This window comes from Tiliqua scincoides, chromosome 2, assembly GCF_035046505.1.
Source record: "Tiliqua scincoides isolate rTilSci1 chromosome 2, rTilSci1.hap2, whole genome shotgun sequence".
NCBI lineage: Eukaryota > Metazoa > Chordata > Lepidosauria > Squamata > Scincidae > Tiliqua > Tiliqua scincoides.
This window is the reverse complement of record NC_089822.1, coordinates 51293703-51321605: the sequence shown is the minus strand read 5'-3', so window position 1 is coordinate 51321605 and position 27903 is coordinate 51293703. Positions and strand designations below refer to the sequence as shown.

At 43.1% G+C, this 27903-nt stretch overlaps 1 long non-coding RNA gene across 1 annotated transcript; it reads right to left on the bottom strand.

Moving 5' to 3' along the window:
- Positions 1–19447: 19447 nt before the first annotated feature.
- Positions 19448–25622, bottom strand: LOC136639227 (uncharacterized). Its single transcript, XR_010793654.1, has 3 exons — positions 25390–25622; positions 25145–25274; positions 19448–20067 (listed from the first exon to the last, which is right to left on the bottom strand). It is a non-coding gene; the product is annotated as an uncharacterized lncRNA (long non-coding RNA).
- Between the last annotated feature and the right edge of the window lie 2281 nt (positions 25623–27903).

The window sequence follows — 27903 nt, the reverse complement described above, 5'->3', positions numbered from 1 at the left end:
GAGGCCCCTGCATCATCACAGGGCCCCTGAGAAAGCCCAATTATGGACACCGAAGGGGCAGGAGAAAACAGAGATGGCACAAATTGCTCATCTGAGCCATTTCCCCACTGCTGCTTGCCAGTTGCTAAACACCTTCAGGTCTTGCCTCATGTGGCCCTGTATGGTCATGGACCTTGGCCAGTGCCACCCCTGGATGCATTAGCCAATTTTTCAGCTCAGCTTCAATGCTGAATAATAGGGATTTTTAACATGCACTGCCAAAACAATTAGGAAAAAAATAGCTGGGTGACTTGGAAGGGGAAGAAGTTTGATTCCCAATTTCAGTTGAAGTCAGTTTTTCTCAGGAGAAACAGAGTAACAGATCCTCAAAATGAGAGATTTCTTTTTAAGTTTTGTTTGGCGAGGTCCTTTTCAACTCTTTTTTTGAAGTATATTCGCTCTGGGTTGGTTTCAATCAAAATGCATCAGGAATAAAGTTACTTCTCTTTCCAGTGCCACAAGTTGTTTTTTTTTTCCCAATTGTTTTGGCAGTACAGTTACAACTGCTGTGATCTCTCCCCTTTTCAGCAGTGTGTAACATGCAAATTAATAATGTGTATTTCTGATTGCGCGCTTTCTCTCTCTCTCTCCTAGATGAGGACTGCATAAAAACATAAACATAAAAAACAAGAAAATTCATTGAGGAAGCTCTTTGGTTCTTTTGCTTGCCAGTCTTCACAACTCCTGATGATTACTTGCCTTCAGGAGACAAGAACTATCTTTAAAGGCTGTGGAGTTGATTCGTCATGTCGACCCCTGAAGGCCAGGCAGCCACTCCAAAGAAGTCGTTAGTACAAAGGGAACCAAGCAGCTTGAGACAAAAATATAAATGCAGGTGAGTGAAAAAGTAGTTGGTCTTCACATATAGCTACAAATTAGCAACACCTAGGCACCCAGGAGAAGTTGTAGATAGATCCCTTTCTTTGCAATAGTATCATATGTGATAGTCAAATACAAAAATACTTGTACAGAGTGCAACTTCAAAGAATCAGCAGAAACACTAGCTTGCGGACAACTTTCAAAGATAAACAAATGGTCCATCTAATAATGTAAAACTGGACTTTTCACAAGAACTATCAAGAAAGACATCCTCACATTTCATGGGTGACTTCACTTGTTAAGTGTGTAGTGGTATATAGTGGTGTCATTAGGGTTGTGTGGACAACACCAGGTGACGCGCTCGGGGGGGTGACACCATTACTGGCAAAAATAGTAAAACCTTGGGTTTTTTCAAATAATCCCATCATGTTATATATCATTTGACGCAGAAGTTCATGAAGAATGCAGTGAAACAAAACCACATTTAAATATCTGTATTCTATCAAAAGTTATGGCCAAATAACCAGAAAACACGTCTTATGTAACAAAAAGTGGATTTCCTTGACTCAATACTGACCAATGAGACTGATTATTCTGAGAGCCAGTGAGGTGTTTTATTATGACACAGCAGGGAACCACTAAGGTGTTAGTATGAGCTCTCATTTCCATGCATCAGAGTTAATACTAGAATTCTTATTCAGTGGTATGAGTGTCATCAAATTGGTCACTGGTTTTTTTGTTGGTTACTGATTTGTTGGGTGATCTGTACTGTGATATATTAAACTAAATAAACAAAGTTAAAGGGGGGTGACACCAACCCTAGTGATGCCTCTGCATTAAGGCTGTGCGATTGGTATTGTAATGTATTCTGTATGGTCTGGAACGGGAAGAGGTCCATCATGGGGGTAACACAATGAGCTCTTGCACCAGGTGATGCTAACCCTGGTGACAACTCTGGCAGTGTACATCCTAAAACTATACTGTGGGAGGAAATGTATATCTTTTCAGTCATGAATTGGCATATAGATTGAATACAGGTGGGAGAATGCTTATTGTGGCAGCAGCCTCCATTCCAGACATAAAACCATTTATTAGAATGCCTGAACCAACAGCCCAATCTTCTGGGGCTGGCAGTGATATCATAATGCTAGTTACGACATTTCAAAGGCCTTAAGGTGTTGCACAGAGCAGGCCGTGAGCAGTCATTCTGGACCCACCATCCAAGATGCAGGATGCAGGTGCCTGATCTTGTCTCATCTCAGAAGCTAAGCAGGGTCAGGCCTGGTTAATACTTGGATGGGAGACCGCCTGGGAATACCGGGTGCTGTAGGCTTCTACCATAGTCTTTCGAGACTGAAGGTTGCTAACCATCCAAGATAGCTGCAGTGGCAATGGCCCTCTCCAGCACCTGGTTCTGCATAGAAGTGCAGGTAAGCTGGCAGTGTAGGTGAAATGGGGCAGAGACTGCAGAAAGGAGGAGACATGTTGGGGTGGGTGGAGTATGTTTCCTTGCGCATGCAACCTGTGCCAGTATGTTATCCCCTTCTGACACACGCCCTTCCTCTCCTCAGACTTGCACCAACTAAAGACCTGGCTCATGCAATTGGTGTTCGGGAGACTATGGGGGATAAGGGAAAATATATTTCTTAAGAACATAAGAACATAAGAACAGCCCCACTGGATCAGGCCATAGGCCCATCTAGTCCAGCTTCCTGTATCTCACAGCGGCCCACCAAATGCCCCAGGGAGCACACCAGATAACAAGAGACCTCATCCTGGTGCCCTCCCCTACATCTGGCATTCTGACTTAACCCATTCCTAAAATCAGGAGGTTGCGCAAATGGCTCCCTGTCCCAAAAGGGCTCACAATCTAAAAATATGCAAAGGAATACCAGCAGACAGCCACTAGAACAGACAGTGCTGGGGTGAGGTGGGCCAGTTACGCTCCCCATGCTAAAAAAACGAGCACCCACTTGAAAAAGTGCCTTTTACCCAATTAGCAGGGGTTAGATAGCATTTCTATCCAGAAATCAGTTCAGTATGGGAAGAAGTGACATGTTTCGCATGTGTATGTTATTTATCATGTTGAAGTTATTTAACATATTGAAGATACATGTGTTTATCTCTGTGACTTCTGTGTACGAAACTCCAATTTTTATGAACTGCCCTGATACATAAGCCCATAGGTTTTATTAAGGTCATGACCTAAGTCTTCTAGCTTTCTTTCAATTGCTATTGCGGACATATAGGATCAGATCAAAGCTCTTTACAATGACAATGTAAACTCCATGAATAAGTTTCAATATTTGAATTGCTTTGGAATCCAAATACTTTAATACTTTTTATTTTTAGAACTATCATTAATATTGCCTTCGTTCCATTGAGAAATTCATTACAAATAAGCCCTTTAAAGCAGTATAATCACACTGCAATTCTGTTGATTTTTTTAAAAAGAAAAAAAAAAAAATCTTCATTTCTGCAAGTGGAAACAAGTGATCTGTCCTTTTTTTCAACCTGCCGAGTAGAATAATCTCCTAAAGTCCTACTGAAAAAGTTTCCAAATGCAGCATTAAACATAGTTATATAAAAAAAACTCACTTATCTGTAGACATGTGTTCTAATGGGAGTCAATTCTAAGGGATTCTGTTTTTGCCTTTATACAACAGTGATATCCTGCAATAAGAATTAATGTCAATCAGAACTCCCACAGTTCTTTAAGTGTCACCACCAGGACATTGTAGCCAATTCAAGAAATAGACAATGTGTCTTCACTTCAGCAGGCTTTATTTATTTTATAGGCATTTGTCATCAACTTGAAGAGACTTCCCCTTTGAAAAGCTATATAATTTAATCTTCTGTATCAGGAATGTTAATTCCTCGCCTCAAGACAAAGGAAGTGAGAGGCTACAACTTTTGGAAATTTTTTACCTTCTGTGTCAACAGTACCAATTAGCTACATCAATTTCCATCTGTTTTCAGTTGTAAAACGTGTGAACAGCTGCATCCTTAGAAAGACTGGCTGAAGCATCACAATTTTAAAGCACCTGGTTATACAGTATGTACAACTTTATAAGCTCCATTGTTAACTCACGAAGTTCCATCTAAAAGATAAGAACCAGGCAGCATAGTTCTGATGTGGACAACAAACAGGGAATAGTTACCTCCATTGTGACCTGATTGTGGCCTTTCCACAGGCATTTGGTTGGTCCTGTTAGGAGACAGAATGCTAGATTAGATCCAATGGTTGGTTCAATCCAGCTGGACAGATCTTTGCAGGTTCCTATGCAACTTCATCTCTTTCTGTAGGGGGAAGATGAGTGGGCTTATCCTCAGAAGCAGAAAGTTCATAATAAAATTTGGCTAAAAAGAAACCAAAAGAGTGTGGGTTTAACTAAGTTTATGTGTAAAACCCGAGAGTCATATAAGCCTCCATATCAGAATTGGAGCCATGAAGACAGCAGATTCTCTTGTAAGAGTTCTGGCACTTTCACTCCTGGAGTTGGCTGGAAATACTAGGACAGCCTTTCCTGAAGTGTCTTGGCATTTCTTAATCCGAACCAGATAATAACAAAGGGTACAATCCTAACCAGGGCTACTCAGAAGTAAGTCCTATTTGTTCAGTGGGGCTTACTCTCAGGAAAGTGTGGTTAGGATTGCAGCCAAAGGCTTTTAAAATTAAAATAAAACTTTTATGTTTGTTTTACTGAAAAAGAAGATAAGTATCTCTCTTTAAAGTTATTTAAAAAAATTTTATCCTAGTAAAAATTGAATGATCCATAGTTGAGTCAGTCTCATTAAGAGATTGTCTGAAATCTTGAAATTTGTGCACGTTTGTGATTCTCTTAACTGAGAATGTGAATTTCATAGTGCAATTCTATGCATATCTACTCAGAAGTAGGCCCTATTGAATTCTGTAAGACTCACTCTTACTCTTAAATAAGGTTAAGTTACTGAAGACTCACACTGAAGTAAGAGCCCAATCCTATCCAACTTTCCAGTACTGCTGCAGCCTTGCCAATGGGACCCATACTGCATCCTACATGGGGAAATCAGTCATGGAGGCCTCCTCAAGGTAAGAGAATGTTTGTTCCCTTACCCTATGGCTGCACTGAGGCAGCATCGGTGCTAGAATGTTGGATAGGATTGGGTCCTTCCCAATCCTGTGTGTGCACAGGATGGCAGCCTTAATCCACTGACTGATTGCCATACTTTCTCTCTTTGCCTTTCACTTTCAGCATTTACTTAGATTTTGAGTAATTTCTGTTTTCTGTAATTGCACTTGATTTGATAGCAAGACAAGAGTCTCTTCCATTAGTATTCATAGGAGCAGAGCATGCCCACATTAAGGTTAACAGAAAAAAACAAATCCTGAACAAGCCAGTTGAATCAATATTATACTGCTTCTTGCCTGATTCCCAAATCACTTAAATTGGCATACTTGAATTCAATCCTATTTAGTTCTTCCAGACTCAAAATAAATTCCAGATTCAAGACTTGAACTATTTCATGATGAGTTCAGCTGTGCCCATGAGAGAGGACAACAGTGGGCTCAACAGAGCCTGTTTTCTCTTTTCCTTCCTTGAAAAAGTATCCATGGTGGTGCATACCATATAGGGATGTGAAGAAGAAGAAGAAACAAAAATCAGATTTCACTTCATCTGGTGGCCTAATTCTTTTTGCTGGGTTGAACTGGCTATTAGGAAAATGAATCTGGATCCTGGGAACAAACTAGCATAAAACAATATAAACAAATCACATATGCATCAAACTTCGATGAAGAGGAATGGATAATTTAAGTACCAAGGAATGGAAATGAATTTATTGATTTAAAGAATACATGAAGTGTTCCTGAATGTGTTCACTGCAACAAATAACACACACAAGGCAGACAAAATAGTTGGCCCAAAAGACCTCTAAGTTTTTTTTTCATTTTTATAGTTCCCATTCAAGAATCACAGTGACTGCAAGAGGCAGCAAAAGTAGCACCAATTGGCTGCTTTAATTCAGCAGGTATGTGCCTCACATCTCAGGGTTGTCCTGATATTACTCTGCCTGATCTTCCCCTTGTCCCCCTCATTCATTGGAAACTTCCAGCTATATAAGGCTCCAGACAGTTAGAGACAGACAAAGAAAAGGAGAAAAGGCACAAGAAGCAGCCAGTCATTTAAAGGCTTTGTTTCACAGAGACTTTGTTTCTTTGAGGGCTCCTTGAGGACTCTCTTTGACTTCCAAGTGGGCTGTGAGTTTTGAGCATTTTTTGAATCAGGTGCTCACCCCTAATACTATATACCCATTCACCTGTCCAGGGCTGGTCCCAGCCCTTCTGACACAAGAGGCAGCATGCCAAACGCTGCCCCATTACCGGATGAAGCGCCAGTTCCTGCTTTCCAGCACTGACATAAGGGCAATGCAGCTCTGAGGTAAGGGAACAAATATTCCCTTACTTTGAGGAGGGCTCTATGAGTGCCACCCAACTGCAGGATGCAGCACATGTCCCATTGGCATAACATAAGGGGTTAGGACTGCACCCATAATGAAATAATGCTTTTTTTTTTTTTTAATTGGAATTTGCAGTAGAAATGTAATTCTCTTACATTCTATAGTTCTAAATTTCCATACTCTAAAATTAATAAGATGTTTGCCCCATACATAAAATAGGTGTTCATGTTTTTAGACTTTCAACATTCTGCATATACTCAGGAGATTACTTTCTTTCGCTAACATAACCTTGCTAGAGACTGAACACTGTTAGTCATTACAGTATATTGCTGTGTTAAAACACTTTCATGCTGATACAAATTTCAGTATAAGATTCTAGTGCACTTTCATTTTTGACATTATTACTCCCTTTAGGGAACTCAGTGATGGCTCTTGAGGATCATTTTCCATCTCAAGCTCAATCAACAAACAGGAAGGCCATTAGAGAAATACAAATCATAGCAGCTCAAAGACAGATCCAGCTATCTTCCATGTTGGTAGCTTTACAAACATCTCTGTGTCTACATCTTAAAGCTCTTTGTAGATTGTAGACAAAGACAAATCTTTGTAGATTTGATTTGACCGACAAACAATGTTTTATAAAAGAGAGGATTTGTTTTGTTTTCTTTGCTAGTGTAAGAATACCACTTAGCATCTGAAGCACTTGAAAATTACTTTATATGTATACTTTATATGTATTATCTTCCCATATACAACAACTGTATAAGATAAGTGAGTGGTGGTATCTCCATACCATCAATTTGGGGGGGGGGGATGCTGAGAAATAGTGATTTGCCCAAGACCACCTAACGAACTAACAAAAAAGGTTAGATATAAAAGGAGGGCTTTCTGATTCATAGCTCAGTTTCTTAGCCACCAAATGCACTAGCTCTCAGACATCACCCCTTAAAAGCAACATTGATGAGAAACCAGGAAAGATCTGCAAAGGTTACTACAGTAACTTCTTTTTGAGATTCTTTATCTGCCCTCCCATGACCATGCAAGTCTCATGACGTATCTCTTTGGAGAGATAGGATGGGCATAATTCAGAAGCCTAAAAGTCAAAAACCAAAGGCCTGATCAATTATTACAGACTTTAAAGCCTGACCACTATTACAGCCCCTACAGTTTCCCAGTCGCTGAAAACATTGGTGTGGTGATACTCCACATGGAAGCCCACTAAATACTAATCTGAAAACCATTTCTCATGGTGGTTTCCAAACTCTGGGTCTGGGGCCCACTGTTCGGTCATGACCCAATTTTTGATGGTTGGCACAACTGACAGGGCAGATTAGGGCTGCAATCCTATCCATACTTTCCTGGGAGCAAGCCCCGTAGACTGTAATAGGGCTTACTTCTGAGTAGACATGCATAGGATTGGGCTCGAGGTTATGTGCATCAAGGGTTACTGCTACTTGCTAGGGGAGCACTGCTGCCCAGTCACCGTTATTGCCATACCCCTTGGCATTTATAAATCAGGCAGCAGCTTCTAGGGCCTCTAAAAAAATTTGGAAACCACTGATTTACCTCAGGCTAAGACGCTGTTCCTGTGAAGCATCTCTATGATAGTTCTGCACCTTGCTGTTAGCTACTTCCTGTGATATGTAAATGCTTCATATTATCAACCTCTGATCACATGCCAGGTTAGTGCAGCTGATACTGTTCCAACTTGTATCACTCCCATACATCAGCATTTTTCAGCAATGCTCATGTGGGAACCATAGGTCCCAATTCTATCCAAATTTCCAGTACTGATGCAACTGTGTCAATAGGGCATGTGCTGCATCTTGCAGTGGGGGTGGAGGAGGGTAGTCACAGAGGCCTCCTCAAGGTAAGGGAACATTTGTTCCCTTGTCCTGGGGCTACATCGCTGATGGAAAGTTAGTTGGATTGGCCCCTTAGGGTGCAATTCTAACCAAATTTCCAACTGTGGGGTAAGGACAATGAAGGCCCAAGGTAAGGAACAAATACTCCCTTACCTTGAGGAGGCCTCCGTGACAGCCACCCAACTGCAGTATGCAGCACATGCCCCATTGGGACAGCTAGAAAAATGCTGGAAAGTTGGTTAGGATTTGGGCCTTAATGTTTCAACTAACCCAAAGAAAGCCTGTTGTTATCATGCTTTTAAAACCCAACCTAGTATACTCCAGTAGTATAAAAGATTGGGGGTGGATAAGCAGTTGATTCAGATTCTGGGCATCTGAATTTGGCAGTTATAATGCTGACAGTGACAGGTGCATTTTTTTTTTTGTTTAAACCAACAACCACCAATGTTTTCAGTGATCCCACACTAACAAGTGTTGCTGTTCTCCACCCGTCAGTTTTGAAAAACACATTTATAAAGTAGTTATGAGGTTGGAAGCATTCCTTAAGCAGAGTCCAGCAACTGTTCTCAAACTCCCAGTTTTCACAAGTCTTATAGGCAGCTTTATAATCAACACAATTCAGCTGTACTGCTTCCACTTAAACAAACAGTGGAAGATTCTGTGATCCTTTCCAGAAGTTGGTTTCTGGTATTTTATATAATTGTTCCAAAACAAATTTACACAGTGCCAAAAATAAATTAGCACAAGCAGCTCTATCCCCAAATCACAGAGTAACAAGAAATAGTCCTGTCCCTCTGCCTGTTTTTTTTCTTTTTACTGACTCAAACATAATCCCCCAAGCCTCAGAGTTCCCATTATAAAGAAGAAAGCCATGTCTACAATGAAGGACCGTCCAAGGACTGTGCCCATTATATATGTGTGAATGGTCAATGTGCAATACGCAGTGAGGCTGCATCCACAGCCCTGTGTCCGATACACATTCAGCATTACTTATGAAAGGGTTTATGCACATACAAACTATACATGCAGAGGCTCTGTGCACATAGCCAGAGATCCTGCTTTTGGGGACAGCACAGGAATAGAGGCTGCACACATGCAGTTTGTATGCAAGTAGACTCTGCCAACATTTATATTTATTTATAGAAGAGGGGGCAGAGAAAATGAGCAGGTGTGATCCCACTCTTCCTCTTTGTACCCTGTCTGATAAATGAGTGAGATTTTGTGGAAAAGTGAAGAAAGGAGACCAAAGGACAGTTTGGCAAGCAGTACTAAAGCCAAAGAGGTTGCCCAGAGCAATGGGATGGATAAAGAAGGAGCTCTAGGCCCAGTAATTCTAAAAATGATGGCAAGGGGTAACAGTATTTCACTTATAATAGCAAACGCCTGTCTTCTCACTACTCTAACTTGATTCTCTCAATGGGTGCTAGCAGCATTTCAATACACTGATAACCAGGTGGGAAAAGCCTGTGACCAGCAATAAAAGGTCATAACACTGAACCAAGATGAATCCTGCCATTTAGCATGAAAGCCTTTACACCTGAACATTTGAGGCTTCATTACTGTGTTTTCACAACGTACATTTACCAAAGAAGAAACCTGACCTGATGGCACTCAACGAATCAATTTCAGAATAAAACCAAAGGAACTGCAAAGGAATTCTCAATGGAGCTAAAACACATTTCATGTCAGTCAGTCAGTCAACAATGTCTTCTTGTTTGCTCTGCCTGAATTATTATCCTAGTTGTTCATGGGTTTGTTTGTAGGCTTCTCCTCTTTCTGGTAAGATAATTATGATTTAGGAACAGAAACAGTTGTTTAAAAAATCCCGTTTTGGCTAATGTCAAAGCAGAAGTCACTGAAGTGTTTGTTACAAATTCTGTGTGAATGATAAAGTTCAGGAAGGAGCCAAGTTAATTAGAATGTGAGGATAACATGAATCAATTTTCTTCTATTTATTTTATGTCCTTTAAGCCCTTGATTCTATTTCCAGGTCCTGTGTTGGGCTAAAAAAAATGAAGCTACTTGAATTCCTTTCCCAACAACTATGGTAGATGGGCGACCCAATCCAATGGTGGGTTTATGGATCTTGCAGTCCATTAGTATAAGCCCTGTTCTGTCAGTATAAATGGTGGGAGTCCCTGAGTTCCCACCAGTGACTCCAAATGCCCTGCTGGTGCAGGTAAGATGGTTGTGGGGGCAGTTTGGGAGACATTCAGGAAAGGATCAGGGCATGGACCATGCTGAACTGGGAATGGTTCACAGCAGGAGGGGAAGAATCTTGGTGGCAGTGGCACACACCAAGACTCTTTCCCCTTTTTCCCTATCCCCCTTTTACCCAGCCTAAACAGCTGGCATAGGTCTAAGGAAACCCTTTGGAGGCCAACTGGCCTACAGGGAGGTTAGTACAAAATAATTTTGTTTACCTCTCCCAGGCCATCTGCTCATCTCCCCACACCGTAGCATACAACACACACTCCATCAGCAGAATGCTCTGGGATGGTGGGGATACAATTAGACCAGAGATTCCCAAACTGGGGCATTGTGACACCCCAGCCAGGGAAGCCCTGTCTCTGCCCCCTTAAGGGCCTATGCTCCCCTCTGCAGAGCTCCCTGCAACTCCAAACAGCCAAAAATAGTGTTTGAAAATAGCCACATCCGGTTTTGCAACAAAAACTTTCCCAGAGAGTTTGGGAACTGCTGGATTAGGACATTAGGCTGCAATCCTACAATTCTTTCCTGGGAGTAAGGCCCCTTAACACAATGGAACTTCTGAATAGACATGCAGAGGCATGTGCAGTTGTTGTTGTTGTTGTTGTTGTTGTTGTTGTTGTTGAGAATACATGTGTACCACTTTTATCAAAAAGTAGGCTCACAATGCTGTTTACATAGCTTAATAAATAAATAAATTCATTTATTTATTCCAGTTATTGGACGATAGGAAAGGTGGAAGAAAATGGAAATCTAGCACCTTTTAAGGAAAGGAAACCAATGAATAAATTCCAAAAACTGTCCATTTGTATTCAAACTATTGGACATGTAACTGACAACCCAATCCTAACCCACGCTGGAACAGGAAAGTCAGCTACCCTGCCCCATATCCAGCACAGGGTTGGGGCTGGCTGCAGTTCAACCCAGGACAAGGGAATTGATTCCCCTTACCCCAGCTAATGGGGCTTCTTGGATCTGCACCACCAAAAGCAATGGTGCAGATCTGAGCAGCCTGGCATTGCACTGTTTCACCCGGGAGTGGGGTAAAGATCTGGCCTAAGTGCAGAAGCCTGGCCCCAGCCCCTACTTAGCCCCAGGCTGCCCATGGTCCTGCTTGCCTCACCCTTCCCCGACCCTGGAACACCTCTACTCTGCCCTCCCCAGACCCCCACACTGGCCTGATACAGCTGGCACAAGCTCACCTCTCCTCCAGCATCATGGCACCAGAGGCAGCCTCCAGAGACAGATATGCACACAGCCTCCAAACTCTTGAGGTGGCGCAAAAGTGCCTTACAACACTTTTGCAACACCTCTAAGCCAGCGCAAAGGACTTGCGCCGGCCCAAGGGTGACTGAGCATAGCGCCTTAAATATCTCAACTGTACCTGAAGAAATAATGGAGCATCTCTGCAGTAAAACAGAACAGCAGAAAACTGATGAGTTTAACCCAGTGAATAGAGAGGCTGTAAACATGACAATTGCCTGTGATTGATTTCAGACTTAATTACTCTGCATGGAGTACCACAGCAATATACAGGAGAAAATGGACAGGAGAAGGGTTAAAGCAGAGAGATCAGCAAAGCACAGGAACTCTGACTTTTAATGACTCTTAAGGTTTCCATAACTTTGTTTAAAACTTAGGAGAGTTCAGAAGCACTCGGACTATGTCGCTGATTTATAGCAAGAGAGCAAGCACAGATCAGCAAAACAGGCAAGATAAGAGGCAGCTTGGCGCTGTTGATGCTGTGCTGTCCCTGAAGGAGTGCCACCTGGTATCACAGGATACCACCAGCCCTACGGGAGCTACACCAGTGATGTCAAACATAGCACCTGGCACCGTAATGACCATGCTGTCTCCGTATTCCTGTATTCTGTTTTACAATAAAACATACGTCTGTTGGAATGAACTTGCCACTATCACCTTTCAAGAAGTGTCTTTGTGCAAGGTTTAGGCTATCACAATTTTCAGATGGAAATGTGACTGACAGCCCAATTCTGAACTCTTCGCGCTGGACCACCACAAGTGCTGAGTGCTGGAAGGCACTGTAATGTGCTGTAAGGCACGTCTGCAGCTCTCAGTTCCGGCCGAGCACTAGTGCTAGCTCAGCTAGCACCGGTGGACCGTCACTGCTCCGCAGTTGCCTGAACCGGGGGGGGGCAGAGAGGTAGGTGGGAGTGTGGGGGAGGTGGTAGGAGGGTGAGGAGAGGGCAGGGAGGACATGTGGCAGGGGAGGGAGTGGGGCAGAAGGGAAGCATGACTGGAGGAGCTCTGCTGCTCTGCATCCACAGCGTTTGTGTTGGGCTGTTGGCCCGACACAGAGGCTCTTGATTCTACAGCAGTGCAAGGGCTGCAGCAGAACTGAATAGCCCCACTGCAGGGCTGCTTGTCTTAGCTGGGGGAAGGGTCAAAAGTCCCCTTCCCCGGAGGAGCTGCCCTGTTGCGCATGGGATGCTGCAGCAGTCCTGGTTCAATTGGCAGCTCAGGATTGAGCTGTGAAGCATTAATTTAGAACAAAAGTGTGTTCCAACAAATGGCTGTGTATGAAATTGTATGTTACAAAAGAAAACTTTGTATTAGGCTTTGTCACCCAAAGTCTGTGGAAGTTTTGTCTTGCTTTTCAGAGAAAAATATTTTAACTCGCCTAAACCTTCTTACCCTTGGAAGTTATCCATTGCCCTAGTTCCTGATGTACCCCCTCCATTCATATCATCAGCAAAATATTTGTTGCTTCCATTCTCTTTATTTGGAAGAGTGAACAATGCCAGTTGAAGGTTAGCAAAGGAAAGCAGCAAAACAAATGAGTGCTACAAAAGTCACTTACAACTTACTTTAATTCTGCTGTAAAGGGGAAGGGGTGAAGCTTGCATTTTTATCATACTTTGTTTCTGGCAAAGGTTAACATTTCTCTCAGCTTTACAAAGCGTCTGACTGCTGAATAGATCCAGCCATTGCCTCAGTGAACACTGGATTGAATTTTAAATCTAAGATCTAAGTCCAGGCATCAAAAGACTGAAGCGTAACCAAACATTGCAAACTAGGATACAGGAGCCTCTAGAGTTCAATGAAATTGTTTGATGTAACAACAATGTGAACCTGAGCCTTTGAACGTTTCCTAAAGAAAAATAATAATAATGAATCCCTTTGAAAGTGTCACTGTAATTTGCTCCTAATTGCCCTTTTTAATTGAATTACCATAGACTTGTCCAACAGCATAGCATGATTGCCTGGTAGCACCCTAGCTTCAGAATGACCAATGTTTGGAAACAGCTGGCTGGCAAGCTCCTTAACAGTCAGCTGCAAAGGTTAAACATGATGCCCTGTGATTGATCATGTGGTTGCCCTGAAAACCGCACTGCCCTATGCTATAAAACAGGTTTTAGAGGAGACTGCATGTGTTCCTCCCTCCTGTCCTCTATTCCTTTGAAATTATCTGAGCAGTTAGCCATACTGAAAGAGTGTAGGAAACCACTTGGCTAGAATCACACAACAAATTATATTTTGTATTCTGAAAAAGATGGACTCTGTTTGCTTTTTCAAGATCCTGAGAAAAAACAGTAACTAAAGCCAACGTCCAGAGGGAAAAGAGGCAGGGCAGCTGGTTGCATACAAGTTGATGTATGCACTGCACTCTACACTGAGAGCATTTACCAAACAGATGGTCAGTTCTGTCACCTTTGATAGTACTGACTGACTATTGTAGGCTGGATGTGCAAAGGGGACTGCGTTCAAGCCCCTATGCCTGCAGTGCAGAATTGATGCAGTCAAAATTGACCGTTCACAGCTCTACCTGTGGGATTTTTTTCTTCTAGTTCATGCAGCATGCTTTCAGGTTCAGTAAGAAAGCATGGAAGTCTGCTTCTACATGCATATAACTCGGCTTCATTTTAAATTCATCCATATGCTCAGGAGCGATTTACAATTCCAGTTCTGATCACAGTAGATGGGATCAAAGTATATACCCCTTAAAACCATGACTTGTGCTAATCACATTTTATAATTCAAACCATAGTTTGAGCTGCCAACCAGTCAGACAAACTGCAGTTTAGACTAGCATATATCATGGTTTGCAACTTCAAACCATGATTTCTAATTCTGCTTCATCAACTATGACATGCCATGGTTTTGCAGTTTAGATATCATGCCAAACTCTTAAATTTGCAGTTTTCAAACTCTCAGGGAGTTTGAAAACCACAGTAGGTCCTTGCAGGGGAGGGGAGGGAGGCAGCAGGGGAGGGGGGGGAAGGCAGCAACGCAATCCCCAGGATCACGTCGCTAACGGGGCTGCAGGGACTGGGATGCACTCACCAGTCCCTGCAGCAACCTTCCCGGGGTGCGGGGAGCCCTGCACGAGCCTCTGCAAGGCTCCCCAGCCTGTAGAATGTGAAAGCACAAAACAGGAAGTGGCGTGCGATCGCTCCACTTTCACTTTTAGAAGTCTGGGGAGCCCTGCAGATCCTGGGGATTGCGATGCTGCCTCCTTCCTGCCTCCTCACTGCCCCTGCCCCTTAAGGGAGCAGAGGCCAGGGCCCCCCCGATGCCCCAGTTTCAGAACCACTGACTTAAACGTTGACCACAAAACTTCTCTGTGTAATGAGTAAAAGTAAAAGTGACATGCAGTGAAGGGTGTACATTTTCATTTCTGTTCAAAGCAGTACTTTATTGTATTTTAAAATACTCTAATCCTGCCTTTAAGAAAAAAAAGTCTAAGGAGACTTGCAACAAATCAAGATACAATCAAACACAATCAAAGTCAAGATTATAGGACAATAACACTAATATGTAATAATAAAAGCAACACAAAAGAAAATCCAACAAATCATGAGAGAGACGCCTGTACAAATGTATTCACCCTCCACCAAAAAGGCTCCAATCCTATGCACACTTTCTTGGGAGTAAACCCCGCTGAACACAGTATTGCTTGCTTCTGAGTAGACATGCATTGTAGACTTGTACTTACTTCCGAGTAGACATGTAACACAGCGAAGCCCCTTCCTCTTGTTTTCACCAACCAAACTTCAGAGAATGGGAGCACCAGTAGCATAATTAGAGGGGGGCAAAACATTAAGTATTGCAGGTGCCCCCATGTGCCATGTAAACAGCCCCTACCTCTCATCATTGGAGTGATTCCAGGCAGAGACAGCAGTGCACTGTAGATGCCATTTGGTTCGGCAAGTGCCTGCATGTTGCTATCACTGCCTAGAATGGCTCCCATGGAGGGGCCACTTATATGGCGCATTGTAGTGCCTGCAGTACTAACCTGCTTTGCCCCCTCTAGCTATGCTACCAGGGAGCTCACACAGACAAGAGTCCCCCCCACCCCAGAAGGCAGGGCTCTTTATGGAAGAGGCAGTCCTGCACATACCTTGGCCCCAAGCCATGACGGATTTTAAAGGTTTTTAAAATTAAATAATATTTAACTAAATATTTTAAATAATATTTTAAATAATATTCACTTTAGAATATTTCCCAAATGGTGAGGAAGAACAGAGCAAATAAGGAATTGTGGGGGGGGGGGGGGGAGTGTGGCTGCCTGGCTGCTAGCATTGACTTGAAGAAAAATAGAGTAACCAGAGCTAGTAGACACTTCCTAGTTAGTGGTGATGTTATTCAAAGAGGGCCTCGGGCAAAGTCAAAATCCTATTGATAATCTCCTTGGCAAGCAATTGGGAACCACGGAGCTAAAATCCACATCCAGCCCGGTTGCTTCATATCACAAAGAGTGCACAGTGTAGTCCAAGGGGCCTGGCTTGTACAAAAAGGGCTGAACTTTTCTTGCCATTCAAAGAAACTCTGCAACTGTGGCTTTTCTAAGCACCAGCGTGGGCATGAATAATATTTGCCCTTATGTCAAAAGAGATAATTACAGCTGAAATCAAATCAACCAGATGTGTCAGAAGCAAAACTATCTTCAGGGCAGAAAGAAATCACAGGCAGCATACTGTATAACTCAGGCTGGAGCAAAGGGAAATGCACTCCGATTCAAAAGCAAACTTTTCAAACCAGTTACAGCAAATTACTGTTTTGATCACATAATTCTTATAGCCTGGAAAAGCTCACACTTATCCCAGGGCATAACCAGAGACACAATGTACAGTACTGTATCTTGATAACACAGTTCAATCCTTGAGCCCTTTTTGTTAATAGTATTACAGATTTATTTTGTTGTTTGATAGCAATCTTTTCTTTCATTTTAAAAACTAAATGCTACATTGCATTTCCTTATTTCAAAGTTTGCACTGTACACTACTGTATGTGCTGCAATTCAGTAGTACTATAGTACATTGCCTGGCACATAATACATATACTCTGTGTATCATATACTCCCAAAGTTCAAAAAGAATAGCACAATCCAGCCAAAGTTAAGCACTTTCAAGTCCGACTGTTTTCTGTAGATAAGAGTTGGAGTCCAAACCTATGCATTTCTATTCTGAAGTAAGTACCATTTTAGTCGATGGGACTTATACCCCAGGTAAGTGTGGATGGGATTGCAGCCTCAGAGCCCAAGCCTAGGCTTGTCTACTCAGAAGTAAGCCCCATTATAGTCAATGGGGCTTACTCCCCAGGTAAGTGTGGATAGGATTGTGGCAGGCTGCAGTCCTATGCACACTTTTCTGGGAGTAAGTCCCATTGAACACAATGGAAATTACTTCTGAATAGACATGCATAGGATTGTGCAGTTAAACACATACTTAGCATTCCTACTGGAATCTGTGATATCTAGAAGTGTTTAATTTGGGCTGTGTTGTGCCTGAGGACTTGCTGTTTAATCAAAAGACAGTGCTGTAGGACTCAGACTGGGCAACCTTGTCTATACATGCAGCAGCCGCAATTGTGCTGCATTTCTCAGTGTTGTTTCTAAAGGGACTTGTTGGGAGGGCAGCCGGCGGGAAGGAATGAAGATAGCCTGTATCTTCTCTCTCTTTCTCTCTCTTTGCTTAGCATGCAGACCGTGTAGCACATTGTTGCAAACTGCTAAGTATCTTCTGCTATACTTTCTGGGTGCAAAAAAAAAAAAAAGTGACATTACATTGTACAACTGCCAGCTTGTCACCACCGAAGACTTTTAATGATTGATGAGAACTTTGCTCTAGTTTCTGTTTGGAGAGGATATCTTTGAACCAGAGGGTGACACACAAAGGGAAGAGGCTTAAATAGTCGGCCAGTCTCCCCTAATCCCTTCACCCAAGACTCCTCAAGGCAGGCAGGGGAAACAAGGAGCCACTTGTAAACCTTCGCTGACAAGCCCGTTGTTTAATGTATTCAGTTACTTATCAGTTGGCCAATATAAATCTAGCAGAACTGTGTGCAAAGTCAGCAGGGGGCCCCGAGTCCTGATGTTATTTTTCCTGCCACTGAATAAATGATTCCTACCACAAGCTTCAGAAGCTCCTCCTCATTAGTATGTATGAAATGAGTAGAATGAGACCTGGGAGATGGATATTGTTCTATATTCCATTTCATTAATAAGGAGGCAGTGCTGATTTCTGGGGGTGAAAGAGGTAACGTCCATGGAATCCTGTGTAACTTTCACTGTAATTAGCAATATAAATCTACTGCAGCATGGAGACTTTTCAAAGGTGCCCTTATCATTCACATCGTACTGATATTCATTAGCCGGGCATTTTCCACAACCTTCATATTATTATGTGCCACCATTACTAAGCGAAGTTGAGTTTTCATTAGGAACCCCTTGCTTCCAGGAGTTTTAAAATGCTATCTGCAGGAACATTTGAGGACACAGGCAGACTACCAAGAAGTGGTTTTTAAATGTTATACATTCTTTGAAGAATTATTGCCTGGGCCTTTCGAGATTCTAGAGGAAAAAAACAAAGAAAAAGGCAAAAGAAGGAAAGAGGGGAGGGAAGCTGTTCTTGATTCTGGTTTGTGTTTTATCATTCATAACTGGGCAGAGAGGCACTTCTTTTACATTGGTGCTCCTCTTTGGCAGGGGGAGAGCAGCTGGTCCTATTCACCCCAGCATGATGTCTTTCTTAGTGACTGCAGTGGTGACATAAGCTGAAATGCTGCCTCGGGTCCATGCAAGATATCTACTTTTGATTTAAAGGGACCGCACAAATAAAAGAGCTCCTTTGTTTATGCAGCCGCTGTCAGTCAAACCAGAAAGCAGATCAGTGTGGGTTCATCCATAGCAGGCTGGAGAGAAGGGGTGGTGATGGCAGACTCAGAGTAAAGGTGACCTCTAATCTGCTATCCTTTCCCCCCCCGCCTGCATTTGCTACTGATTTAACCCACATCAGTGGCATTGCTAGGAGGTGTCAGGGGGGTGCAGGTCACACTGGGTGACGTGCGCAGGGGGGTGACACTACTGGCCAAAATATTAAAAATCTTGGTATTTTCAAAAAATACATCATGTTATATATTGTTCAATGCATAATTTCATGCAGAATGCAATGAACCAAACTGCACTGAAATTCCTCTATTCCAGTGGTTCTCAAACGTTTAGCACCAGGATCCACTTTGTAGAATGAGAATCTGTCAGGACCCACCAGAAGTGATGTCATGACCAGAACTAACATCATTACAAGCAGGAAAATGTTTAATCATACTAGGCTGCAATCTGACCAAGGAGTAAGCCCTATTTACTACCATTGTTAAAGGCATATATATAGTAGCCTGTTAAAAGTACAGATCTGTAACATTTCCCCAATGCAGTCACATACCATGGTAGCATCAAGTCTATTTAAAGTAAAATGTTGAAATGAATGGGGACCCATCTGAAATTGGCTCATGACCCATCTAGTGGGTTCCAACTCACAGTTTGATAAACACTGCTCTATTCTATCAAACGTTATGGTCAAAAAAACCAGCAGTTGTAGGACAATGGTGCATCACCACACCCACTGCATGGGAGGAGGTCCATCATGGGGGTGACATGCTGGCCTCTGGCACACCACTGACCCACATAATCTCACCTAATGGACAGACTAGCCCAGATAGTTGCAAGTGTTCTTTCTGCGTCTCTTTTAAATTGTGAGCCATTTGAGGACACAAACCATTTATTTATTTATTTAGCTGTGCAAACTGTTTAATGAATTTCTTTGTTGGAAACCACCACCACATCTTCATGCACAAAGCCAAGGAAATTAAATTAACTGCTCTGAACAATGTTAGTTCTTTCACCAATCACCAAGGCAGTACATTCAATCTACTGTATCTCCAGCCGAAATAATAATGCAACGTTTCCATAGGCAAAGAATATTGCCTTGATATTGTCTTACAACAGCTCTGTAAGGCATTATGACAACAATAATAATAACTCGGTATTTAAATACCACCTTTCTGGTCATCGGATTACTCCTCTGACTTTATTCAAGGCCGTTTACATAGGCAGGCATTTGATTTTTACAATCATAGAGGTTCTCTCTTTCAAGAACCAACAACATTCAGAATGGATCTTCCTGGTTTGGTCTCACTTCTGGCCTCTAGTTCTCCCATGCAGGCTGACAAGCAGCTCCATCTCTCACATGGAGGGCAGCCAAGACGCTTCTTGCTCACACCAAGAGCAGGTGGAATCACTCAGCTGGGCTTTGTCAGCTGCTTTAAGGTCTCGCCGCTCTCAGCCAATCAGGGAGCTGCTGGTGTCCTCGAACTGGTGACCTTCTGATGTTATCTTCGGGCTAACAGAGGCTCTACTCTCTAGACCAGACCTCCAGCCTGCTAGGACCCACTAGGAGTCCTTGGAGGAATAAATAAGTAAATTAGCTTAAACTGTCTACTATAACATTAGTAAATGTAAATACAAAACTTAATAGAACTGCCTGCTTTAATTGAACTGAAGATTATGTTAGATTATTATGCTGCCATTTCTCTTATACAGTTATATTGTGGGAATGGAATGATGATTAAAAACATCAGCATAAGCATGTCCTTGGAGCTTGCGCAGAACCAAAACTTTCCAAGAGGCAAAGTGGGATGCAAAGGTCAATAAACAGGCATGAGAAGGGATTATCGATTAAGATACCATGCTGAGTGGTGACCTTCTGATGTTAACGGAGGCTCTACATTCTAGACCAGACCTCCTGCCTGCATTATCATCATCATTGTTGTCGCCATCATCCCCATATGCAGCTGAAGCTAGGAGGGAGTGGCTTGCCTAAGGCCATCTAATCAGTTCAGGGCAGAGATGAGATTCAACCAGAGAGGTCCTGATTCTCAGCTCAGAGCCCAATCCTATCCAATTTTCCAGGGGCAGTGCAGCTGTGCCAGTGGGGTGTGCACTGCATCCTGTGGTGGAGGGACAGTCTCAGAGGCCTCCTCAAGGTATGGAAACGTCTGTTCCCTTACCTTGGGGCTGCATTGTGGCTGCACTGGTGCTGGAAAGTTAGATAGGATTGGGCCCTCAGTCTCTTGGTCACCACACTACACCAGCTGTACTGCACAATGCACAGTGGTTCACAGATGCTCACTATATTTCCTTCTTGTTGAACACCGAGCAGCTACATAATTGACCCTGGCAAATACTCCCCATTTTTATCTGAAGTTTTCCAAGGTCAACTGATTACTTAATGTTTATCAAGGTGCACAATTATGTTCTAGCATCAAAAGGATGTCTGCCCAGAGGAACGGTGCATTTAGCCAGAGAGTGGATGCAAGGAAATGGACGTGCCTAGACTCAAAACAAGGCATTGTCAGGGTTCCCTTCTACTAATTTATTTATTTATTTACTAAATAGTTCCAAGGCAGCCAAAAAAAAGAACACAAAAACATTAAAATAATTTATTATAAAAACAGATTCAACCATTGAACATTTCAGAGAGAGAGAGAGAGAGAGAGAGAGAGAGAGAGAGAGAGAGAGAGAGAGAGAGAGAGATGCAATACTGCAGCAGCAGATACAGAACAGCTCAGGTCTGCAACCCTAAACCTGGGCAGAATTGCCATGCCCTGAACACCTTATTAAAAGCAAAGAGGCTGGAGACCGCCCATTCTCCCTGAAGCTATCACAGGCAAGAATCTGTCCTGTGTGTCTGCCAATCAATGACATCATACAGAGCAGTGCCTCCTTTGAACAGTATGGACTGGGTGCTTCATATGGCAAAAGGCAGTGTTTGAAGTATCCAGGGCTCTAACTCCTTAGAGCAGTGGTTCTCACGCATTTAGCACTGGGACCCACTTTTTAGAATGAGAATCTGTCAGGACCCACCGGAAGTGATGTCATGGCCGGAAGTGACGTCATCAAGCAGGAAGAGTTTTAACAATCATAGGCTGAAATCCTACCCACACTTACCCAGGAGAAAGTCCCATTGACTATCATTGTTAAAAGAATATACATAGTAGCTTGTTAAAAGTACAGGTCTGTAACATTTCCCCAAATGCAGTCACATACCAAGGTAGCTTCAAGTCTAATATATTAAAAATAAAATATTGAAATGATTGGGGACCCACCTGAAATTGGCTCGCGACCCACCTAGTGGGTCCTGACACACAGTTTGAGAAACACTGGCTTAGAGTAATGCTTCCCAAACTTTTTAGCATTGGGACCCACTTCTTAAAATGACAACAGTGACCAGCATAGATTTACTAAATCAAAAAAGTGATCTAGAAATTTATTTATTTATTTATTTAATATGAATAATTATTATTATTACAGCTGGGGCCTCCATATCAACAAATTCTGCATCTGCGGATCTGGCTCAAAGTGGGTCCCCTGGACCCAGTAGCTTTGCTAGGGGGTGCAGGGGGTGCGGGCCGCACTGGGTGATGTACACGGGGGGGTGATGTGCACTGGGAGGGTGACATGCTAAAATCACAGTGGTTAGGAGTAATCCCATCATGTTATATACTGTGGGATGCAGAATTTTGAGCAGAATGCAATGCAAAAAACCGGAGTGAAATATCTCCTTTCTATCAATGTTATGGCCAAAAAACTGGAGAACAAAAAATGCATGAAGCCCTATAGAAAGTGAAATTGAGCCGTTTCGCATGTTTACTCGTGAGTAGGCGAACTTGCCTTAGTCCATTGGAAAGGACAGGCTGAGACAAATCCAATGACATCAGAATGGTCCTAATCCAATGAATGCAATGCCCAAAAACACCTGAGAAAGAAGTCCCACCCTCCAAGCAGATGAATGTATTGAGCCCTATGGAAAGCAAAACTAAGCCTCACTGTTGCGTTTACTCACGAGTAAGCAAATGTGCCTTGGCTGGTCGTCAGGCCAGGCAAAGGGGAATGTGAAGCCACTAGAATGGTCCTGAGCTGATGGAACTAGAGCTCAACAAATGTTCCAGAAGGCAGCCTCCCCCCCCCCCCAACTAAAAAGTATCAAAACAGAGGCTTCAGCTGATAAGGTGAACTTTTTTGAGACTTGCAAAGCCAGGTGGATCCTGACAGTGATCTGGTTTAAACAGAAGTTCTTAAATTGAACTGGGCACTGGGTAGGGCTGAAATCCTTACTGAAGTCATTCTCAAACTGGTGGGTTGCAACCCACTAGCTCATGTAACCATGCCCAGTTCCCTTTAAGGGGCAGGGGGAAAGCAGCAAAGTGATCCCCAGGATCGCACCCCTGCAGGGGAAGGGGGGTATTTTTTAACATACCATACATGCTTCCAGGGGGTGTGGGGAGCCCTATGGAATGCTTGCAGGGCTCCCCGCGGCTTCTAAGCAGTGAAAGTTGCAGGCACAATTAAACCGGAAGTGGAATTTCAGGTTTGTCGCACCTGCAACTTTCACTGTTTGGAAGCCACAGGGAGCCCTGCAAGCTCTCTGCAGGGCTCCCCACACCTCCTAGACCCTGGGAACATGTATGGTTTGTTAAAAAATAGCTCCCCTCCCCCCACAGGGGCGTAATCCTGGGGATTGCTTTGCTGTCCCTGACCCCGCCCCCGCAAAGACTTACCCCAAGAGTAAATCTCCCGGGAAGTTTAAGAACCACTGCCTTACTGATTTTTTTTTTTTTTTTTTGGGGGGGGGATATTATTTCAGGCAGGCTATAGAGGAAATTCACTTGGTGGAACAGGGCTGGCTTCCCCTTATGTAATTATTTGCTTTACTTTAATAATGTATACTTATTTATTTTAATTTGCCTGATGATGTCCACCATGACATCACTTCTGGTGGGTCTTGGACAGATTGTCATTCTAAAAAGTGGGTCCCAGTGCTAAAGTAACTGCTGCAGTAAGGTGTTAGTAAGTTGACACCTGGGGGGGGTGACACCACTAGTGATCAAAATCACTAAAATCGCAGTTTGGAAGAATAATACCAGCATGTTATATATCAATCAATGCATAATTTCATGCAGAATGTGTTCTATCTTTGTTCTATCAACAGGTACAGACAGAAAATCAGTGGGGATGGAGTGATGGTACATCACCACGCCCACCACCTGGGGTGTTGCCCCGCCCACTGCATGGGGATAACACGATGGCATCCCGCACCGGGTGACGCAAACTCTAGGGACGCCACTGCCTGGACCTTCATGGAGCCAGACTTGCCTCCACCTGAGCCCTCTGGAAGTGAACAGAGCTGCCCTCCAGTCACCTCCAGAGGGCTTTCTGAAGCATTTGCCCACTGCCTCTGCGGGCTTCAAAATGGCTATTTCGGCCGAAAGACAGCAACTTCCAGTTAAGTGACATTTTTATGCTACATAAGGCATTCTGAGACCCAGGAAAGCCCTTTGGGGCTTCTGGGCCATCCTGAAGCTCGTAGAGGCAGCTGGTGGATACGTGCCTCTGTGGGCTTCAGAAAGCCCTCCAGAAAAGACCGAAGCACAGCTCCAGTCACCGAGGAGGATCTTGTGATGCACTAGCATCCTTAAAGGGCTGCTAGTCATTTAGAGAAAGTAGCCATTTTTGCCTAGTAATCAGAACCTTTATTGTCATAATATATACACACGTATACAAACAGACAGTTCACAAACCCAAAGAATAATTCCCTGATGTAACCACCCATTTCTCAATGCTATTAGCCGAACTTCAGTGTTTCCAGAGATGCTTTATAATTGTCTCAATTATAATCAGGTCCTCAGAAGACATCAGGGCAGGAGGTCTGGTCTAGAAGGTAGAGCCTCCATTTGCCTGAAGATTAACATCCACAAGGTCGCCAGTTCGAGGCCACCGGCACCGTGCGACCTTGAAGCAGCTGGCAAGCTGCAGCTGAGCTGTTCCATCTGCTCGGAGCGTGGGAGGATGGAGGCCAGAATGCTAAACCAGATCGGAGTGTAACACCTTGAATGTAGTGGTTCTTGAAAGAAAGAACCTTCTTTCAATTTGTAAAAATCCCTGCGTGGATTTAATAAGCCTGCCTATGTAAACCGCCTTGAATAAAGTCTTGAATAAAGACCAAGAAAGGCGGTATATAAATACTGTATATTATTATATTATTATTATATTATCAGGTGCTTCAATTGAGTCTCGTCCAAACAATCTGCTCACTTGTTCAGATAAGGAGCTAAATATTTATTGGGGGCCATTAGATAGAGTTTACAATGCAAAATCATGTGGGACAAAGATTCAATGCTGCTTGACTCACATCTACAGCACCTTTCGTTATACGGGGTCTTATTTAATTTTCTGTACAGCACAGCTGAGGGAAATACATTGCACCTGGCTAAGGTGAAGGCCCTGCACCCATTTCTACCTTGTTGATATTGGTATCTCTAATTGCTGGTAAACACTTTGAGCCAGTTCGTTAGATGGCCTGATCCAGTGGGGCTGTTCTTATGTCCTTGGACCCACTCAGATTTAGACCAGCCAAAGAGCTGGCCCACTGTGGACCACTGCATATCAGAGTACGGGAGTAAAAATGTTTTTTACTTACCTCTCCATCACTGCCTGGTCGCTAGCCAACCCATAGCATGCAGTGAGGAGTGTGTGCCAGTACCACAGCATGCCCTGGGCCGGCCCTGGATAGCACTGTAAATGCTATTCATGGCTCTCTTTCTTCTCATCTGCAAGAACATCAAAAAAGTCTTTAACTTATTCTTCTAACTTCAGTTCCATTAAATTGGATCCATTCTCATTTTGATTCTATATTGGCATTTAAAACAGTCTTCTTATACTGACCTCTTGCAGTCCCGTCTGTTCAATTAAAATAATTTTACACTTTTTGAGGCTCCCCACAGCTGGATTTGAAATGGTGGTTGCTATTTTAAGATCTGTAGCTTGTAATAGTCTCTTTGGGCTATATTCTTCTGCAAGAATAACAACTGAATTAACATTAAGCTACTTTTCTCCCACAATTTCTCTGGAAAACCTTCATTTGCTCCTTGATTTGATGGAAGTCAAATCAAAACAGCTTTGCTCACCTGCATGAACAAGAAGTGTACACTATTCAAAATACTATTCAAAATATTCAAAATACTATATTTTTGCACATTCTTACAAGGGGTTTCTCCTGTTTTCTTTTAATTTTCTTAGGGCGCAATCCTAACCCCTGACATAAGCACTGACATAAGGGCAATGCAGCTCTGAGGTAAGGGAACAAACATTCCCTTACTTTGAGGAGGCCTCCGTGAGTGCCACCCAACTGCAGGATGCAGCACATGTCCCATTGGCATCTCTATGCCAGTGCTGGAAAGCACTGACATAAGGGGTTAGGATTGCGCCCTTACTTTTTTAGGTGCTGTTTTGTCATAGACTCAGTCAGATGTGTCTTATTGCTCCTTTAAGGTTTGCCTCAATGGTTCCATGTCTTCATCTTTCCTCTTTCCTGTTGAAGACCCTCTGAGATCAGCTTTAAGCCTTCTTCTCTTTGTTCTTTATAATCTTATTTTTTCTCTTTATATTCTTCCTCTGGATCACATTATTTGTTCATTTGGTCTTCAATACTTTTTGTTTATTTTAGGGCATAATCTTAACCCAATTTCCAGCGCTGACATAAGGGTAATGCAACTTCGAGGTAAGGGAATAAACATTGCCATACCTTGAGGAGGCCTACGTGACTGCCCCCCAACTGCAGAATGCAGTACATGCCCTACCGGCACAGCTATGCCAGTGCTGGAAAGTTGGTTAGGATTGCGCCCTTAAAGTATACCTCACTTTCCTCCTCAAGATCAAATGTCTAAAGTAGCTGATAACACAGTAAAAATTACAATGCAAATAAACTTAACATTAAAACAAAGGTTAAAGCAACAATTAATACAGCAAAAAGCTACAGGGTTGAGCTAGCTATGAGGTTGGATTAACCCACCACCTTATGATGGACTGGGGGAAGGTGGCATTTGGGTGGGGGTGACCCGAGCCTGTTCACCACCTCTCCCTACCAGCCAGCCAATCTGCCCAGCCAGTCTACCCAGCAGCCCCATTATCTTCTCAGAGAACATGTGAAAAGAGAATCAGGATAGCTTATCTCCTTTAGCTCCACCACTGCTTCTTGTAAAGTGGCTGGTGGGGAAAATAAAAAAAGTGGAGAGTTTCTACTCCCAAGATTGTTCTGGCCAACTCACTTTCCAATAAGCAGTAGCAGAGCAGTAGCAGGACAAAAAGGATCATGTGGTTCATAGTGGATGGGACGGTGTGTGCTGGGCAGATGGTATACTCATGATAGTGCAAGGCAAGGGGTGGGAGTGGACTTTTTAAGTGGATTTGAGCAGTGATCACCTTTGGCTGCCTCTCCACTGCAAAACGTGTTGGCTGCATTAAGTACATTCCAGATCAGATATTATTTTCTCTAGGTTTGTCCCTGAAGGCCAAGGGAAGGGGAAGAATAGGGCTGGGACCAGGGAACAGGGGTGGTATCAAGGACAGGAAGAGGCAAATAGCAGCAGCAGCAACTCTGCTGATATCCTATCCCTCTTCCCTGCCTTGATCCACCTCTCCAGTTCCAGTCAGAGTTGCACCAGCCAAAGAGCTGGTGCAGGGCCTTGTAAACCTATTGGGGAGTGGAGGCTTACCTTGAGATAAGGGAACATTTAAAGCTCAGTTCAGATAAGATGGAGATGCTGTGGGTTGCTGACACAGGTGGCCTTGGTTCATGGTCTGTTCTGGACAGAGGTGTAAAGGATCATGTTCACAGTGCTCTTATCCATATTTGCTGCTGAATGTTCAAATAGCATTGCTTGCTCAGAACACTTTTTAAATCAGGGTTGATTGGGACACCAGCTCTGAACTTTCCTGCACAAACATAACCATCATGTTTATTAACCATTTTAACTATTTTATTTTATTTTTTTCACAAGTATATATAGCCTTCCACTAAAGAGCTCAGGGCACTATACAGTACATGGCTTTTTCTCCACCTCCTCTCATCCACAACAAGCCTGTGAGGTTGGTTAGGCTAAAGATAGTAATTGGTCCGTGGTAAGATTCAGGAATTGCGGATTTGAACCCAGGTCTTTTTGGTCCAACACCTTAGTCACCACACCACGCCACACTGGCTCATGTAGGTTAAATGACTGCAGTGCGTTGTATATAAAGCTGCTTATGAAGGATATTTGAAAATTTCATTCCGTTCAGAACACAGTGGCCAGATTGTTAAGCATCATTGGTCATAGTAATGATTAGAATATTTTACCAGCCTTGACAGAGCTTTACTGTCTCCCAGTTTGTTTCCAGGCATTTCTCCAACTTCTGAGTTAT